Genomic DNA, 17,947 nt, shown 5'->3' with positions numbered 1-17,947 from the left:
ATAAGAGTTTAGAGCTGATATCATCGGCCTCAACACCCGCTCCGTTAGTTCTGCTTTCTCCAGACTGGAGAAGGAAGCAAAGTAAATGGGTCTGGCAGTGAACGAGAGCAAGACGAAATATCTCCTGTCATCAAACAAACAGTCGTTGCACTCGCGACTTGGCTCTGACGTCACTTCTGACAGTCATAAATTTGAAGTTGTAGATAATTTCATATATTTGGGAACCAGTGTAAGCGCCAACAAAAATGTCAGCCTAGAAATCCAACGCAAGATAGCTCTTGCCAACAGGTGCTACTTCGGACTGAGTAGGCAATTGAGAAGTAAAGTCCACCCTTGATGAACCAAAACCAATCTCACTCATTATTCCCGTACTGCTATATGGTGCAGAGGCTTGGACGATGACAACAACTGATGAGTCGACGTTGCGAGTTTTCGAGAGAAAGGTTCTGCGAAAAATGTATGATTCTTTGCGCGTTGGCCACGGCGAATATCGCATTCGATGGAACTATGAGCTGTGTGTGATATACGACGACATTGACATAGTTCAGCGAATTAAAAGACTGCGGGTACGCTGGCTAGGTCATGTTGTCCGAATGGACGAAAACACTCCTGCTCTGAGAGTATTCAACGCAGTACCCGCCAGGGAAAGCAGAGGAAAAGGAAGACCTCCACTCCGTTGGAAGGACCAGTTGGAAAAGGATCTAGCTTCGCTTGGAATATTCAATTGGCGCTACGTAGCGAAAAGAAGAAACGACTGGTGCGCTATTCTTAACTCGGCTATAATCGCCTAAGCGGTGTCTACGCCAATAAAGAAGAATATTAATACTGGTTCCAAGATGGACGAAATTATCTACGACTTCAAATTTATGAATCTGAATAGTGACGTGTGAGCCCAGTTGCGAATGCGACGACTGTTTGTTTAATTATAGGAGATATGTCGTCCTGCACTCGTTCACAACCATAGCCATACGAGTACATTCCACCTCCTTATCAAAAGTGAAAAAGGCGGAACTAGTTGCGCGGTTATTATCAATATCATTGGCGTCCGCCTGCAGCTGTATACTCTTAAAGAACATTGTATCTACTCGATTAACCTCCTAAGGTCGAACTATTTTCTCTAGCGGTACATTGAAGAAGTCACACGATAGACAGTCGCCTTGTTGGAAACCTCGTTTGCAATCGAACGGTTCGGAGAGGTCCTTCCAAATCCTGAGCATCGCCAGTTTACATAGCTGTATAAGTTTGTAGGGGATGCCAAGCTCAAATTTAGTGGCATAGAAACAGTTTCTTTTCATAGTACCGAAGGCTCTTCTAAATCGACGAAGAGGTGGTGTGTGCAGATCGTATTATCACGGGTCTTTTCCAAGATTTGGCGCATGGCGAGTCACCCCGCTTTTGGATTGGGCGACCTTAACCCGCAAAGAATCTGATGAAAAGCTCAGCTGGAATCCCATCGGCCTCTTAAACTTTATTTTCATTCATGCGGGTAATTGCTTTTCGAACCTCTTCATAGTGGATCAATGGAACATCTATTCCATCGTCATCGATTTAAGAATCGGGTTCGCCATCTCCAGATGTTAGAAGTTTAAAAAAAAGTATATAAGTGATCAGGATGACGAAGCGATCCGAATTCTGATTGACTGTTCGTCTGTCTGTAATCTGCATACAGTGGCTCACAGTAGTATTTGGGATAATCCTTACCATTTCTTTTATTAAAATTTTCATGGGTTAAAGTAGACAATTTCATTTATTTAAATGCGTGTATTTATTGATTCATATTTTCTTTAGAAAAAACAGTAAACCATGAAAATAATTATTGCCCGTTATGCACATCAAACCAAAAATATGCGTTTCGGCGAAATTCTGTGCTCCCAAAAGTATTTTTCTTTTATTTTCAATTCTGCTGGTTGATTTTGTGCACATTAAAAATGCCTAAAGGTAAAGAATTAACTCCTGCTGAGAAAAAAATTAGTTTGCACCTTCACAACGAAGGTAAATCGACGAAATATATTAGCAATATGTTTATTCGACATCGTCAAACTATAGAAAGTGTGTTAAAAAGTGCAAAAAACGCGGTAATCTAGAAAACACAAGTATTGGACGACCAAAGTTACTAACAGTAAGAGAAAAGCGTAAAATCCACATTTGTCAGTCCCAAAAATTAACCATGAACTTAGAGTAGCGTTTCGCACCAAAGTGCCAGATAAAACAATGCGCAGAATGTTTGGAAATAACAAAATACACGGTCGTGATGCAAGAAAAAAAACACTTAAATCGGTTATAAATAAAAAAAAGATACTACCGTTCGCTAATACCTATAGAGTTAAAGATTTTGACTTTTGGAAAAATATTTAGTGACGAAAGCAAATATAGCATTTTTGATCGGAGGGTCTGGCGGAAACTAAATGAAGAATTAAATATCAAAAACGTCAGAGCAACTGTTAAGCACGGCGGTGGTTCCGTCATGGTGTGGGGCTGCATGTCAGCTCAAGGAGTCAGGAATCTCGTTTCTCAAGAAAAGTTTACATTCCAGTGCTGAAAAAATGAACATGCCAAAAAATGAGTTTTTATTTCAACGCGACAATGATCCGAAACATACAGTCTCCGACGTTAAAATGTGGATTCTTTTCAACTCAAAATTTCTGCCAACAAGCCCTGACATTAATCCAATTGAAAACTTTTGAGCTCATCTTGACAATAAGGTAGGGAATTATCAAATTTCATCAAAAAGTGTGCTTAAAAGAGTTTTAAAAAAGAAATGGGAATAGATACGCCCCGACTTTTGCCGAAAGTTGACAAAATCATCATTTTGATTCCAAAAGTGACGTTTGGAAGCTATCTGTAAAAATAAAGGCTTTCATACGAATTACTAAATAATTTTTGCTTATGTTCCCATATGAGTTCAACTCAAAAGCAATATACTTTTGTGAGCTCAAAATTCTGAATATTTTTAGGTATTGCTAAGTTTTTAATGAAAAATTAAATAGTTTTTACGTTTTAATAATGATTTATTGAAGTGTAAACTATTTATTTTATTATCTTGATGGAAAAGTGCATTCAACATCATTTAAAAGTACAAAAACACGAAGTTTTAATTAATAATATTCACATGAAAAATACTTTTGTGATTCACTGTATATCGCAAGAACCATTCGACCACAATCAATCAAATTTGGAGCTTAATATTATTATGTTATTCATATTATACAATGTAACAAAAACAGACTAGCACAAAGTCTTCCTCCAATATATTACATTTTTAAATTCCATAAAATCCTTTCTATTTACATTACATAACTCAAGTAACAGTGGAGTTATCGGAATAAAACTTTCCACAAATAGTGCTTTTAAGATCAGCTTAAATCGAAAATATAGATTTTGAAATAGTCTAGAAAAACTTTTTTCCAATAATAATGCTGCCTTTGTCAAAACTACATATATAATATCAGGTCAACATTTCCCCTAGCCTCCATATTCTCAACATAAAGATTTTAAAACTTTCGCTTGGCTTCATACCATATACATTATATTATATTGTACGATATTTTAGTAAAATTCACTGAAAGTATATATTATTTTACACCGATTTTATGAAATCGGTCCTCGAATTACCTCAACAGTTTGTATGTAGTTTGCGTCGCGATATAGTCATGAAAACATGATATAGTCAGGGGACATGCAAAAAAGCCCTTAAGACCAAAAGCATCAGAGGATTCTACAAAATAATTTTCAATGATAACTCAATGAAGTTGACCATACCGCCGACAAAGTTGAGTTTTTGAAGGAAGCTGTTGGACTTATGGGAAATTTATCGACATCCTTCTGTGTGAAATGGCACCTTGTTAAATATCAATAATAACGGTGGTGTAATTTTATAAACTGGGATTCCGTATGGTTCGAATCTGTCCTCCAACCGTATTATAGTGTTCTCAGAATACAAATGAATGCTCGCAGTAAAGAAGCCACCGAGACTGTGAGTTATTTGGAACTAAAAGTTCGCTAAAACTGCTACCAAAACGTTCGAAAATTGCTGGTATTATACATAAAACCACAAAAAACTGCTTCAAAGGGTAATACTCAGTATTTTTCAAATATTTAATTTGTATGCAGGCATATAGGTATCATAAGGCTAAAATATAAAAAACCTGCCAGTCCAATTGATGCACCGGATGTGAATAAATTAAAACAAAATAAAGTTATCTCTTTTGAAAGAGTTGTGTGTTTCCCATGCTATCGTTTACACACGTATCGAGGAGGCATTCCGTTATTTTCAATTTTAATTCAATCAATATATGTATACAGAATTCATATTAAAAACGTGTTGCAGGGATTATGAAGATATTTATCAAAATGCAAACGCGTAAAGGCTTAAGTCAATATCACGGTATTGGCTTATTTACAAAAGCCTCTGGGAAACAACAAAAGCGAAAGCGCTCCTTAAATCCGACCGGCACATACATTCGTACATGCAAAAGCAAACAGCAGTTTCATTAGTCGCACCTTTAGCTTGGGCAACAGTTGCGGTCAGTTTCCATAATTAAAATGAATAATGTATTGTAATTTGTGCACAAATGACCGCAAAATGAGCAAACATCGACACAGACATGCGCACAAATGCTGCAGCGTCTATAAAATTAATAAAATAATTATAATATAAAATCCAGCGTTGAATTTATTTACATTTTTGTCGCCAATACATAGGTACATTGATTTAAATAACTTTCAATGTTGCCAACAATTAATTAGTGTCAAACATGCATATTCGATTTTATGAAAATCCCTTAAATTAATAACGCAGGTGAAAACGCCGTTAAATTAAAATTTAAGTTCGTATAATACATCTCGATGCGTATTTAAGAGCCTTATGAAAATTTCTTCATCTCAGATTACGTTAAGGAGTTGATTGGTTTAATGAAATCGGGATAAAAAAAATTAAATCGGCTTCAGTAGATTTAATAAATTGACAGAAGAAAAATGATTTCCATTAATTTTATTTTATTTCAACGGCATCCCGTAAGCAATAAAAACACTGTGTAAAATCTTTATTCACTTTCATACGAAACAAAGCACGAACAGCGCCCCTTTCATCTACCAAATTTATTTCAAAAGCGCAACACGTGCTCACAGTTTCGTGACGCTATATTGCTTAACAACCAAATAATTTATTAAAATTCAAAGAGGACAGAGGATTGATTGAATTCTCAACTCAAATTCCAATTTATTTAAATGAAATAATTATAATTGTTCAATTTGTTTGAATAGATAGTGAGTAATAAGCAAGTTTCCGAAAAACGGGAGGATGCTTTCAAATTTGCTACTTGAGGTCCAATACATGGATATACACTAAAAAGGTAAACATATTAAGTTTGCCACAACGTTTGTAACACCCAAGTGACTAATGTATAAACTAAGTTTGCCACAACGTTTGTAACACCCAAGTGAAAACGTTAGCTCCCTTTTTCCTTTTCGTAGACCAGGTCACATATAGATATAAATGATTAGCGGGTCCAGCTGATTCGAATTAGTTAGGTCCGTATATCTTTTAGCAAACTTTTCTCTCACTTGTTGAAATATTGATATAAAATTTTGTACACGTCGTTTTCGCTCCAAGAAGCTGCTCATATTTGAGAATCGCTGATACCGGATAATTATAGCATATTTGAGACTTTAAGTTAAGTGTGCACTCAATCATTAGGTTAGATGGTTCTGTTCTCTTTTTTTACGGCTCTGATAGCTGGTCCAATCGCGCGAATTCGTCTCCCTGAATGTCAATAGAACTTCTTACTTCAACTTCAGCAGCGTCGCTTAATCTCGTTCGGAAAGCACAGCAACTTCAGCTGCGGCAGTGAAATAGCGTCGCATTCCCCTATGGTGAAAATACTCTTTGATACTCTTTAATACTCTTTATTCCACCTTCCTCGTGCTTATGAGCAAGACTTCCGTTTTCTGCTCAGCCAATTCTAAGCTCTTGGTAGCAAACCATTGACGTAGACCATTATACTTTCATTGGATTTGAGCCGGAGCTCATCCAGATACTACCATTTTGGGGTTATTGCTATTGATTTAACGTTTTTTGGTTAAAAAAAATAGCTCATTATAATATCGGGTGATTTTTTAAGAGCTTGATAACTTTTTTAAAAAAAAAAACGCATAAAATTTGCAAAATCTCATCGGTTCTTTATTTGAAACGTTAGATTGGTTCATGACATTTACTTTTTGAAGATAATTTCATTTAAATGTTGACCGCGGCTGCGTCTTAGGTGGTCCATTCGGAAAGTCCAATTTTGGGCAACTTTTTCGAGCATTTCGGCCGGAATAGCCCGAATTTCTTCGGAAATGTTGTCTTCCAAAGCTGGAATAGTTGCTGGCTTATTTCTGTAGACTTTAGACTTGACGTAGCCCCACAAAAAATAGTCTAAAGGCGTTAAATCGCATGATCATGGTGGCCAACTTACGGGTCCATTTCTTGAGATGAATTGTTCTCCGAAGTTTTCCCTCAAAATGGCCATAGAATCGCGAGCTGTGTGGCATGTAGCGCCATCTTGTTGAAACCACATGTCAACCAAGTTCAGTTCTTCCATTTTTGGCAACAAAAAGTTTGTTAGCATCGAACGATAGCGATCGCCATTCACCGTAACGTTGCGTCCAGCAGCATCTTTGAAAAAATACGGTCCAATGATTCCACCAGCGTACAAACCACACCAAACAGTGCATTTTTCGGGATGCATGGGCAGTTCTTGAACGGCTTCTGGTTGCTCTTCACCCCAAATGCGGCAATTTTGCTTATTTACGTAGCCATTCAACCAGAAATGAGCCTCATCGCTGAACAAAATTTGTCGATAAAAAAGCGGATTTTCTGCCAACTTTTCTAGGGCCCATTCACTGAAAATTCGACTATGCAGTTGTGGCAGATCGTTCGGCTTCAGTTCTTGCACGAGCTGTATTTTATACGGTTTTACACCAAGATCTTTGCGTAAAATCTTCCATGTGGTCGAATAACACAAACCCAATTGCTGCGAACGGCGACGAATCGACATTTCACGGTCTTCAGCCACACTCTCTACAATATTCATTTGAAGTTATTAAAGCGCGCTATTGATTTAACGTTTTTTGGTTAAAAAAATAGCTCATTATAATATTCACGATATACTGGGGTGCGGTTTTTCATATAGAGCTTTGATTATATTTGCCCACTTTGCGAAGTTGAAAGCATTCATCACACTACCTTTCCATCTTTTACCACTTACTGCACATTCGCACTATGAGCGACTTCTCTTAGTGTGTCAATAATGGACATCTTTTTTATACGGCCAAATTGTGTCTCTTCTGATCCGCCGGCATTTTAGATCGCTAACTCCAGCGGTTCTTTACTATTCTTTCGTACGTACACTTCAGCAATCGTGTCGAGCATGCACAAAGGTCGATAAGATGAAGGTTCGTCAGGTGGCTTTTTTGGTTTTGAAAGTAGAAACAAACGCTGTACCTTCCATGAATTGGGAAACACCTCTTCTTTAATACACACCTTGTACATTTTGACGAATAAGCTTTGTCTTATAGTTATTGCTTCCTTTAATGCTCTATTTGGTATGCCATCAATTCCAGGGGCCTCGTTGTTTTTGACTTTTTTTCGCAATTGTCAATATTTTATCTTCCGTGACTAATTGGGGTGACTCTGCAATTTCGTTTCGCTTAGGGTAGGAAATGGAGTAATGTGTCGGAAATAATGCTTCGAAGACTTTTCTCGTATACGATGGGTTCTTTGGCTGCAGCAGTTCCCCAAGGGTATTTGTTTGCTTCTTCACAAAATTTGTCTGCATATCTTCTTCTTCTTAGGTTAGGTTAGGTAAGATGGCTGATGAAAGATCCCACGTAGACTAACAAATTAGTCCTTTGTGATTCCATTGAAAAGGAACTCCCGTGTTCGGACTTACAAATTGGCGAAGCGCTTTGTAGCCAATACATAGTTACACAGACGCTTAACTTCAACACCCGCCAGTTCGGTGGGGTGTCCAAAGGTATGCGCCCCCAGTGTCTGAGTCTTGACCTCCCAAAAGCGGGACAGTCAAGCAGGAAGTGCTGCCTTGTTTCTACCGCATCTTCTTCCAAATAGCTTCTGCAGTCGGCATCCGGTAAGATACCCATTCTTACCGCATGTAAGCCAATAGGACAGTGGCCTGTTAAAAGACCCACTAACAATGAGAGGTTAGCCTTGCTGAGGGCTAAGAGATCATTAGATCTCCTGCGAACTATCCTGGGCCAGAAGGCTTTTGCAACCGTACAAGTGCTGGTGCTGGCCCAGCGTTGGATGAGCATCCGCGTGGCCCAGCTATCTATTAGTGGTTCACAAGAAGAAACAGGAGCACCGATCCATTCCCATTATACCGATAATGATTCTAGGGTACTTTTCCTTGCTAACTCATCAGCTTTGCAATTGCCTGCAATTCCGCTATGGCCCGCACCAGTCTAATCACAAAAACTCTAGCGGCTAGAGATAGCGACGTTAGACATTCTTCGACCAATCCGGAACGCACTGCGAATGAGTTCAAGGACACCGCTTACGCGATTATAGACGAGTTAACAACAGTTTTCAGCATATATGTAGCTGTGAAATAATTTGTCCGATCAAATTAAGATTTTAGAGTTTTACTCTTTTATGCTATAAAAATGCAACTGAGAATGATATTTTAACATTGGCTGCCAAAGTTAAACATTTTTCTTGTTGTAGTAAAATTGACAACAACCGTTAGTTTTTACGAAGCATTGAGAAATTTAATAACATATTTCTCTTTATTTTCAGATCACTAATATGAGCATAAAACAAATGTGTTGAGTCCAATTATTATTAAGTGGACTATTTTGAAGTATGATACGGGTAAGTCATATTTGAACATATATTTCCTTCACTGATGTTATGCGTACATCTGATCCCAGGGAAATGAATCTCCCTCATTTTCTTTCAAAATTAAACAGAGATATTACACATTAGAAGTTGAACCAATTTAATTGCAGGACAAAAATAATATGGGTTGGATGATATGTGTAGAAGAAATTTGTTTTTTTTCTCTCATAGATTGGGTTAAGCTTACGTAGGTGTATAAAGTCCTAATTAAGCTACATATATAAAAAAAAGGCTTTAAGCTGTGGGGCTCAGTGTAAAATGAAATTAATTATTTATCTAAGATAAGAGACTGAATGAACTTCAGCTACACTTACGGAAACATTGCAGAATATTCAGTGTTAACTTCCAATTTATAAAATTTATTCAGTATTGGTTATACTTGTAATTCCGCTTCAAAGCGGAGAATTTCAAATTTCATTTACTAGTGAAGATGTTTCGCGGCTGCTAAATATGGATGGCGCAAGCTAGAATGTTCGGAAGTGATTATGTGTGTGTTCTTTACCGGATAAGCCATTCGAGCATTTTGCGAATTAAGAAAAATACACCCTGTCTGTATCACATCAGGCAAGCTGGGTATATGCTTGTCATAATTGCTCCGGAGTACAGCCTGATTCAGAGAAGTGTGCATTCACTTGGCAGCCGAGCAACTATACTGGCTGTGAACTCATTAACTGTGCGATCAAAACTAGTACAGGAGTGCACAACCTCAATAGCAATAGCTTAACGCTGTTTCCATATAAGAATCGACCATAGCGGAATCGTTGGCAACTGCAAAGTTGAAGAGCTGGCTAAGCGAGGCACTCTTTCTCCAATTTCACCCGATTGAAGTCGAGTCGGTTCTCCGATATCTGCTTGTGTTCTGGCGTTAAATCATTGGACCTGGCAAAACTATTCGTCGATTGTTGAGGATCTGCTCATCTACCTTTTAGGACAATTTTGGTAACACAAAGGGAAAACTTCTTTCAAAATAGGATTTAACGATTTTGGATCATCCATCGACGTCCTAACCTAGTATCACACTTCGTTCAATATATATACATATACCTAGAACTGTTGAAAGAGGGAGTAATATCACCCTGCTCATTCTTGTGTACACGGTAAATTGAATAACTAAAATCTAGATCATATTGCTTTATAATACTGACCGAACCATTTGAAAAATATTAACCGAAGACCCAACAGAATAATAGTACGGACTTTGCGAAAGGTATATTAGATACTTTCATTTAGGACATAGTTATAAAATTGTCTTCTCGAAATATTGGTTAAAACTACCTTTAAGGGAACAAACTGTAGAAGAATAATAATTTCAATGCGTGATTTTGGTCTGCCTAATGAATTTAATATTTACAAGGTCTGTCGCAAAAGAAACAGAACTTTTTAAATATAACTGTGTCTGGTGGCGCCACCTGTTGGTGGGTATATGAAATAAAAAGTTTGATCTCTTGTTGACATTTCGAAAAATTTTAAGACAATTGGATAACTACAATCGATGTTATCGATCAAAAAGTGACAGCAGCTTTTGGTCATCGGTCGTGAAATGCAAAGAGCAAATATTAAATTTTGTTTTAAACTTGGGAAAACGTTTACTGAAACATTTCAAATGATGAAAAAAGTTTGTGGTGATCAGTGCCTATCCCGTAGTAATGTGCATGAGTGGTTTAAGCGATTCCAATAAGGTCGTGAGGACCTCTGTGACGATCAGAAGTCGGTCGTCTTCAGAAGTCAAAAATAAAGACAATGCTGATTTGTTTTTACGATTCCGAGGGTATTGTACACCGAGAGTTCGTCCCACCTGGCCAAACGATTAATGCTGTGTTTTACCTTGGTGTTATGAAGCGTCTATTGTCACGCATTCGTCGTGCTCAACCACAATACTGTTGCACGATAATGCGCCGTGTCATCGGTCGACGCTTGTCACTGATTTTTTGACAAAAAACTCCATATTAACCATTAATCACTCACCCTACTCACCTGATCTGGCACCCTGTGATTTCTACCTATTTGGAAAACTTCATTTGCCCATGAAAGGATACTGGCTTCAGGACATTTCAGCTATACAAAAGGCGACGACCGATATTCTCAAGAGCATTCCAAAAATTACCTTAAACACTCATTTGAAATGCTAATTGACCGGGCTGAACGCTGTATCGAAGCACAAGGAAACTACTTTGTATAAAACAAGAAAAAACGTTAACTTCGGTTGCACCGAAGCTAAATACCCTTCACAGGTGCATTTCTGTTAGTAACTATGTGTTCAGTTTGCATGGAAGCTATATGCTATAGTAATCCGATCTGAACATTTTTTTCGGAGATTACATTGTTGCCTTAGAAAATAACATATACCAAATTTTGGAGAAGATACATTGTCGAATGTGAAAGTTTTCCATACAAGAACTTGATTCCGATCGTTCAGTTTATTTGGCAGCTATATGTTATAGTGGTCCGATATCGGTCGTTCCGACAAATGTGCAGCTTCTTGAAGAGAAAATGACGTTTGCAAAATTTCAAAAGGATAACTTAAAAGCTGAGGGACTAGTTCGTATATATACAGACAGACAGACAGGCAGACGGACAGACAGACGGGCATGGCTAAATCGACTCAGCTCGACATACTGATCATTTATATATATACTTTATTGGGTCTCCGACGATTCCTTCTGGGTGTTACAAACTTCGTGACAAACTTAATATACCATGTTCAGGGTATAAAAATATAACTTTTGAAAAATATTAATTTTTTGTTGTTTTTTTTAACAGTTCTGTTTCTTTTGCAGCAGACCTTGCATGTTGCATTTAATTAATTTAAGGTCTTAGAGTTATCTTCAATTGCATCCATTCCTAAAAATGCATTGGTATGCTAAATATTTAAAACTGGCCAAACTTTGTTTTTCTGATTTTTATTTGCGAACATAAATACATTTGAATATACTCAAAAAATATTTGTCTTTCGCGTGGTATTTTTTACCGAAAACATTTGCGGCATACTGAGCCCAGCACGCCCAGTATATTATGCATTCATTTGGTGAGCTTTTATGTTTTTGTTTCGCCGAACTTTATTGAATTACAATTCAGAAAAAAATTATATAAATATATTTAAACTGAAATGTTTATGTAACGAGTTAATTGAAATTCTACTTGCAGGCCACGGGTGGGGTTACCCATGGCCGTCGAGTCCACCGGCATGAAATCGAACACATCTGCTGCTAAAATCGAAAAATAGTTGCATGACTCTCCTTCCCACACACTCTCAAATAAGTATGTTATGCTCACTCTGACATATGAGAGCATGCCAGGCACAGATATATGTACATATGTCCACATTTGTGTATTTAAAACACACGCGAGTTAAACCCAATTGTTTTGTTAAACAACTTTATGCGCAAAAGCACATACACAAACATACCTTTAAATTATGTGAGCATGAATATGAATAGAGTATATATGTATGTATTTGTTTGTGTTTAATTGAAAAGATCAGCGTGGAAAGCCACACATTTTTGCGAATCGGTTTACTAAATTTTCCTTTTGTCTTTGAAATAAAGTAAATTTAAAACTCGTTTTAGCGTTTTCGAGTTTCAGCTAAAAATATATAAATAAATAAGCCATAAATCCAAAATTTTCGGGGAACTGATACATGAGTCGCGAATAGTAGAAAAGGTTACCATTCAAAACACGTAATATTTTAGCTTTTCATCCAGCAGTAAAATATTGTTTGAAAAAATAAAATATTTTGTAAAAAATACTTGTTTTTATTTGTCTAGAAAATGAAAATTCATTTCGAGTAAAAAATAGTCTCATTTGTTATTAATATTTTTGTTGAGTATTAATTAAATTGCCGCTATTAAATGCTTTTAATGCATTTAACAAATTAGCGTAAATTAAATATTTTAATAAGCAATTTGTAACCGTTGCGTGTCCTCTTACGTGTGATTTTTAGCATGTTTTTATTTAAAATGCAATTTTACACAACTTGCGGCATTCGTGCGTCAGATGACATTTTGTAGTAGCCTGTAGGGATCAGCATACTATATTTTCCATATATAAGTTAAAAAACTTTTACTTAGCTTTTTATAAAAAAATATTTTTAAGGAGCTACGGTCCTTTTTTGGAAGCAATACTCCTTTGTTGAATTTTGTGTAAGAACGAAAGTTTACAATTAACCCATTTAGACCTGAAACTATTTTTTTTTATTGAAGTGTTTTTTTTTTGTCTATTTTTATTAGTTCTAGGGTATCACAGAACATACAAAAAATTTAAAAAAAATTACATTTCTTCAGGTTAGGTAGAAAAGGCCGTATCGTATGTGATACAGTAGGCTCATATATATATGTAGTATATGCAATAATACAAAAAAAAAACAATTTCTTATCAAGGGTACTTCAAAATAATTTATTACTTCTGGTGTATCGTATATGAGACGGTAGGTCTAAATGGGTTTATTACACTTAACTCTAAACCTATGTTTGCCGCTGCAACGGGTATGGAGTTTGCTGACGCTGGGCTTCTGACAGGTTGGCACTTCGCTGACGCTGCCCTTCCCACAGGTTGCCACTACACGTGTCGCACTCTCAGTTATTTAGTTGGTGACGAATTATATTGCTTTGTATCATATGATATTAATGCATCATATGATACCTTTTTAAATGCGTGGGGTGCTAACTTATATTAGGGTACTCCGATGACATCTAAGCCTTCAAAAATAGAAGGAAAATTTTAGAAAAATTGCGGCCTCTTTTTCAAATGGAATCGCTGAGCGATATTGCTCATTTTTCACTTTTTCCAAAATCTGCGGACATCAGCGCTTGCACATGCGAACCAAATGCGAAATGAATGCACCTGAATTTACACGATAGGAAATAACATTTACGATAACGGCGCCACGAGGTGGTGAAGCATTTGAAGATTATCTCTTTCAAATACTGGCCGCGACAACGTCACATATAGTCCATAAGTTGAGTTTTCGATGACTCGTTCGAGCATTTCGACTAATAACTGCCGAATGACAGGCGTGATGTTTTGCTCCAAGACCTGAATTGAAACGGAATTGTCCGCATAGACTTCAGATTTTACATTTTTTCACAGGAAAAAGTCTAATGGTGTGCTATCATACGATCTTGATGGCCAATCGACCGGCCCGAAAAGTGAAATAATCTGCTTACCGAAATGTTATATCAATAAATTCATTTATTGATGCAATGTGTGGGAAGTGGCGCCATCTTGTTGAAAATAAATGTTTGCCGAGATCACGAGCTTAAATTTCGGGCATCAAATAATCGGTTATCATGACGCGATAACAGGCCATTGACGGTTTCGTTCTCACCGGCATCAATTTTTAAGAAATATGCACCGATGATTCCAACGGCTCACAAACCACATCAAACCGTTGTTTTTTCTGGATGAAACGACAGCTTTTGAAGCTCTTCATGTTGCTCATCGTCCCAAATGCGGTAATTTTGCTTGTGTAAGTTGCCATTGAGCCGGAAATGGACCTCATCGCTGACACAAATTTGGCTTGAAAGCGTCGGATCTTTTTGGAACTTTTCAAGAGCACATAGGGCCAAGAGATATCGGGGGCGGCTTCAGTTCTTGTACAAGCTGTACGCTTTCAATTTAAGATTTCCACGTAAAATGCTGCAAATCGTTCCATATGTCTGTCCGAACGGCGCCGAATCGACTCTCCACGGTCTTCGTTTACACACTCAGCTACGGCTGCTATAATTTCTTCACTGCGTACTGGGCGTGGTATATTCGGTCGAATATTATCCAATAATGAATGCTGGGTCTCAATGAGGGAGATAACATTGCGCATAGTACGCTCAGAAGACCGATTATGTTGACCATAAGTTGAGCGAAGCGCGCGAAACTCATTCTTTACAAACCGAAAATTTTCGTAATAAAGTTGAACGATTTGTAAATCAGGCGTAAGACTTTCCATGATGAAATGCCAAACAACACTGAACAAAATTAACGTGACAACAAAAACAGGCTTTTGAAAAAAGAACTTCTACTGGGATCACCCGTTATAACTGTTAACGGACAAATATGGTGCGTCATAAGTTTTGAACTGCTTTCGAAAGGCTGGTTGATTTTATCTTTCTTTTAACAGAAAGTCTTTCGAAGGTTAGCCACTGTTCGCTACACCGGCTATAAAAAGTTTACTCCATGATGGCTTCGAAAATGTACTATTCTAAGCGATATGATTTCCCAAATCTAAATTTCAAGCCAAACTGTTAAGAATTGCAGTTTTTAACACAACTGCATACGGTTGTTATTTTTCGATACTGACTACCCGAGCCGTGGAAAATCAACGAACAATATAACAGCGTCCGTGCTTCCAGTCCAATTGTTGACCAGCGGCAGTCACCAAGTCGTGTGCGAAAACCAACGCGACCTCAGCGCATCCGCTAACTGTCGGTCTTTTTCACGCAATTTGAAAGGTTGTCGTCACCGGTTTGCATTTGCACAGGCGCACACACACTCACACATACACATACATGTATCTGCATATTCATCTCACACTTGCGAATGACAATTATGCATTGAAGCATGAAGCAGCAACGAACGTTAGAATTAAACGGCATTTGCATAATTCCTACGTACCGCTACACTGTCGCGCTATCCTTTCGTAAACAACACGCCGACTATACTTACCAACAGGGACAGCGTGTAAACACATGCACGTACATGCTTCTAGTGAAAATGATTGAAATTTCCATTTTGTGCCGACAGAAACACTATACCCCTGTGCATGTGTGGTTGAAAACCCGATGGCGACGACGCATGAAATTTGCGTAAATCTGTGGTCTTCTCGCTGCTGTCGGCCAGTTGGGTAGTCGTTCATTCGCTCGGTTATCTAAACTGCGCTTCGATTTTATGTGTGAAATTTCACATTTTCATTCGGCCGCTTGATTGTGTGTGCGTGTGAGCGAGTGGTGCGAGAAAATGACGGTTGTATATAATATTAATGTAATCACCGTGAAAACCTAAGGGAGTGGGCTCTAAGCTGGGTCGACGGTTGCGTTGACATTTGATTGCTTGGGTGGCAATTCATCCATCAAGCTTTTGGCATGAAATTTTTGACAAATGATTTCGGAAGGTTCAGCGCTACTTAATGTGTTGCGTAATTGCGTTATTATATTACACAGAAAGTCATAAGTGCCTTGACATCCAGAAGATAATTAGCTTAAGTAAAAATCATAATAGGCTTGTTAGAAGTCTTAGGCCAACGGCGAAATTAAGAGCTTTCATTTTCTAAAATTATGAGTGGGTAGACCTCATGCAATGGTTCTATAAAGCTCACACCACAAATTATTATTTTAGTCTGTAATTCGTTCTTTTAAAGTACTTGTGTACTTATTGGCATAGACTCGCTCACAAATGTTCGTAATTACTCCTGCAGCTAGCCTAGATTATAAATAGATTGTGCGGTCGCACTTTATACTATGTATGCCATTTGTAACTGTTATGTGCTGTTATTATTGTTTGTACTTAATCACACTTCCGTTTTGATGGGGACATTACCCCAAAATTAGCCATAAAGCCAACATCAGAAACCGTTTCATTGCCATTTTATGAAAATATTAATTTTACGTCCTTCTAAATACCGCTCTACAGCAACAGTGGTTAATGACTCACCACATGCCGCTCCAAATAGGCTTTCGTTTATTTTAAACAGATTAAATTTGGATGGAGTTTACAAGTATTATTATTATCTCGTTAGTTTTATTTATGAAGTGTGTTTGGATTATTTCGAATTGTATACAGAACCTTTTTTATTTTTGGCGCCGAAAACACACTGTGCTGTAACATATGTATGTGTCCCTACCAATTTTATGTTGCTCCGTCAACAAATTTTACCTAACTTTGGGAAACTTATTCTGGCTTAAGTATGTTTCTTTTTGAGTTACCATGCACAGTTGTTTTGATGAGGTATACTCAATTATGAACATAATTATATCAAAACTTAAATCTAATTATCCGTATTATAGTATTAATATATAAGTTTATTTTGAATATATAAGTACATACGAAGAGTATTGAAGACATTTGAAAAGCTTAATTGCCATACCTTTAATTCTTCCAAATGAATTTTCTTTTCATCACTGTCTAGAGATGTACTCACATTCCACATCTGTGTCTAATTCGTCTCAGTTCGTCAGACTGCTGATTTATATGTATGTATATTCCTTACTGTTTTAAAGAAGAAAAGAAAAAACACAGAAGCTTCAAGTTTTATGGGGAAAGTTCATAATTAATCGAAAAAAACATTCTTTGTCATCGATATTGTGAAGATTTTCTCTTTGAAATGTTGGTCGTGGCTACTTCTAAGATGGGTCCAATTTTCAATGACTCGTTCGAGTATTTCGATTGGTAACTGCCAAATGACTCACGTGATGTTTTGCTCCAAGGCCTAAATGGAAGTGGGCTTGACCGCGCAGACCTTAGACTTTACATATCCCCACAGGAAGAAGTCTAACGGTGCGATATCACATGATCTTGGTGGCCAATGAACCGGTCCAAAATATGAAATTATCTACCCAATAAATCCATTGATTAATGGTGTGGCGCCGTCTTATTGAAACTAAAGGTCGCGGAGATCACGAGCTGCACTTTCAGGGATCAAATGGTCGGTTACTATGGCGCCTTAGCAGTCGAAATTGACGGTTACGTTCTCACCGGCATCATTTTTAAAAAAGTATGGACCGATAATTCTACTGGCCTTCAAACCACTTCAAACCGTTCTTGTTTCTGGACGAAATCGTAGCTCTGTGCCCAAAATGCGGTAATTGTGCTTGTTATCATACCCAGGAATGGTCCTAATGGCTGAACTAAATTTGGCTCGAAAACGTCGAATCTTCTGAGGATTTTTCAAGAACACATAGAGCGAAGCGACGTCATTTGGGAAGGTCGAGCGGCTTCAGTTCTTGTCCAAGCTCTCTTTTGTACGCGTACTTTCAGTTTAAGATTTCGACGCAAAATTCGCCAAGTCGTTCCATACGTCAGTCCGAGTTGCTGCAAACGACGCCTAATCGACTCGCCGTGGTT

At 37.6% G+C, this 17,947-nt stretch overlaps 1 protein-coding gene across 2 annotated transcripts in view; it reads left to right on the top strand.

Moving 5' to 3' along the window:
- The window catches only part of LOC120768428 (putative neural-cadherin 2), a 572,777-nt gene that overhangs the window by 74,868 nt on the left and 479,962 nt on the right, over positions 1-17,947 (top strand). For both annotated transcript variants that reach the window (XM_040095110.1, XM_040095108.1), the window contains exon 2: positions 8,798-8,872. The gene's annotated coding sequence lies outside the window, so the exon portion shown is untranslated. The remainder of the gene's footprint in view (positions 1-8,797; positions 8,873-17,947) is intronic.

Source organism: Bactrocera tryoni, chromosome 2 (genome assembly GCF_016617805.1).
Source record: "Bactrocera tryoni isolate S06 chromosome 2, CSIRO_BtryS06_freeze2, whole genome shotgun sequence".
Classification (NCBI taxonomy): domain Eukaryota; kingdom Metazoa; phylum Arthropoda; class Insecta; order Diptera; family Tephritidae; genus Bactrocera; species Bactrocera tryoni.
Note: the sequence above shows the minus strand (reverse complement) of the source record. Positions and strands in the feature narration are given on the sequence as shown.